Source organism: Pseudopodoces humilis, chromosome 2 (assembly GCF_049639895.1).
Source record: "Pseudopodoces humilis isolate 2021_Gansu_Grassland_sample_001 chromosome 2, ASM4963989v1, whole genome shotgun sequence".
Lineage (NCBI taxonomy): Eukaryota > Metazoa > Chordata > Aves > Passeriformes > Paridae > Pseudopodoces > Pseudopodoces humilis.
Window position 1 is genome coordinate 85,627,761 of NC_142201.1, and position 3,189 is coordinate 85,630,949.

The window sequence follows — 3,189 nt, forward strand, 5'->3', positions numbered from 1 at the left end:
AAGCTGGGCTGGCAAAAGCCTCCTTTTGAGTCAAGAATTCAAGATAATCTGTCTGTATACAGACATTTCTCCAAGATTACCCAAAACCAAGAACCTCCTCCAGTGCCTGAAGCTACAAGAAATATGGAGCAAGACTATTTAAAAGCCCATATAGTGACAGGACAAGGGGGAATGGATTCAAACTGAAAGAGAGTGGGTTTAGGTTAGATATTAGCAAGAATTTTCATACTGTGAACTTGGTAAGACACTGGCACAGGTTGCCCAGAGAAGCTGTGGGTGACCCATCCCTGGTGGTGTTCAAGGCCAGGCTGGATGGGGCTTTGAGCAGCCTGGACTAGTGGAAGGTGTCCCTGCCCATGGCAGTGGGGTTGGAACTGGATGATCTCTAAGGTCCCCTTCAATCCAAATCATTCCATGATTCTATGAAATACTGACCTGGTGATGAGGTTTCTTCTCTCTGACTTCCCCATAGAGCAATCTTCACAAGCTTCTTGAACATATTCAGTTGAGTTAGAAAGAATGGGTAGGATTTCAAAAGCAAAGACATGCAGTCAACAAATAATAATGATAAAAAATATAATGAAAAACAAATGTCAATGGTTTCATAAAAATTTGCCCTGAAAACAACCCTTTTATTGTATCCAATGGAACACTGTTTGATTCTCCTGTGAAAGACAAGTTATTATATGCTGTAGACAAGAAGATGGGATGGCCTCTGTTTTCCTTTGTTGTTATAAGATTACAGTGGATTAATTTTTTTCATCCAGGAGACTTGTTTGGTTGCAAACCTATTAATTCAATAACTTCTCTATTACAGATTATTGCATTTTTTCTTTATTTCCTTACCAGATGCACCTTCTTCATTGTGATTAGTGGAGGTTTTGAACTAGTGCAGTGGATGATCTGGGTATAGGATGCATGGGTAATCTTTGTCCTTCATTTGGTTACTGTTCAGAAGGTATATGTGCACAGAAGACATCGTGACTAGTGCTAGTTCTTGGAGATACAACAGTGCACTTTCTGACCAAAGCCACAATCCAGCCTGAATTTGGGGCAAAATGTCTGCTCGTTATAACAGTAAGTTACACACAACCACCCTTCTCTGTATACCTTTGGATGTCACCTAACCCACTCAAACCTCTGATTAAACGCTCAAAAGTAGACTCAGAAAGTTTCTGGATTGTGATGACTAGCAAATTGACTTGTTTGGAATGGACACTTGCAATAAGTTGCAATAAGTTTGTAACTGCCTCAGAAAGCCAAGAAAAGCAAGAACCTGCAATACTGGCCATCTCCTTTTTCCACATGTCAGCTCAAGTTCAAGCCCTTGTCAGTGAATTTCTGTTCTTGGCAGCTGCTGGTATGGGTATTCCATTGCAGAGAAAATAATGCCTGATCCTTAGGGAAGCTCCTCAACTGTAAAATCTGTAGAGATCCTCTGCAATAGAAATGACAGTGAGGTGGGCTTTCAGAACAGAACCTCACTCTGTTGTTTGTGTTCTAAGCACCCACACCATGCCACAGAGAGACCTCTGGGGAGCCATCTGCTTCTTCTGGCGTGTTCCATTTCCATATGGTTTGATACTTCTGTGAAGAATTAGAAGTCATAAGGGAGAACATGTCATAGCCACTCTGTGTGCCCTATGTTTCTATTGAAATTTTCACAGACTAGCAAGAAACTAGAAGAGAAAGTCATAAAAGATATCAGGATATTAGAGAAAATCATGGTCCCATGCAGGTACTCTGCCCTTGGAACCATATCTCTCTGGCAGCCAATCAGCCACCCAATCTTTCACTCACTCCCAAGAAGGAAACTAGAATTTAGTCATATGAGTTAAAGTAACAACAGTTTAAAAAGGAAAAGGAGGAGGTGCACATGAAAGAGAAGTTAAAAGAGGGACTTATTCACCGCTTCACATTGGCAGGCAGATGTCCAGCCACTCCAAGAAGTAAGGCCTCAGTAAAGGTAGTGGTTGCTTCAGAAGACAAATGTTATTACCACAAATGTCCCTCCTCCTCCTTTCCCCCACCTGTTTTTGCTAAGCATGGTGTCATGTGGTGGGTACAGAATATCCCTTTGGCCTGTTTGGGTCATCTGTCCTGGCTGTGGCCCCTCACAGTCCCTTGCCCACCCCAAGCCCCCTGGCTTTTGGCTGGGAGGTGGGGGAGGTAGAAAGCCCAGACACTCTGCAAGCACTCTTAAACAAGAGCCAAAACACTGGTGAGTTAAGAACACTGTTCTAGCCTCAAATGCAGAGCACAGCAGGCTGCTGTGGAGAAAGCTGACTTCATAACCTCATGCCAGACAGACCCAGTACCAATATTAATGGAAAAAAATTATTTAGAGTTTTCAAATAACTGCTCTCCAGCATTGTTTTTCTTGAGCCGAGCAGCCCACCTGAGTGCTTTGTTTTCTCTTCAGAGTACAGAAGAACAAAAGAACTTCCTTCTCCCTAATAAAAAACTCCATTAGCTTCCACACAGGTGTGAAAACTGGAAACCTGGGGGACTAACAAATTCCCACAGACCCAGCAACTGGCTAATTCCGAGCTGAAATGAAATCAAACTTCCACGGTGCTGTCATGTTCTCAATGGCTAAGGTAGAAGTAATTAAGACTTTTTAGATCTCTTTCTGTTTCTAGCTTCTCTATTTTCCAGTTAGTCAATTTTCAAAATACCTATGAAGCAAGGGAAAAGAGAGGTCAGTGTATTATTTTAGCCAGAATCTGGTGACAAAATATAGAAAATTGATCTACTTCACCTAGACTGTCAATCCAGTGGGTAAATTACAAGAACAATGGGGATAACCCTCAAATGTTAATCTGGTTTGACAGACTTATTCAGGTTTGCATCACTTTGTGCTTTTCAGTTCTGTGACAAGTCTCAGTGTAAAACCCAAAGCCCCTTTCCTTGAAAACAAGTCCACTAAAGGTATTTTGTGCAGACATTCAGAGAAGTGCAGTGAAATGTTACAGCCTGGAGATGGTGGGTTGAATTTTGGTTGCAGTAGTGTTAGGGGAGGTTCTTGCAAGGAATAGGATAGACTGGGATCTCCACCCCTTGCTGCAGTTATAAAGGCACTAACATCAAAGGAAGGAGCCAGGGAGGAGTTGAAGAGCAAACTCCTTTCCTCTGGAGCACTGGATGAGGAATGCTGCAGAGCTGTTAAACTAGTAGGCAAGGAATTGT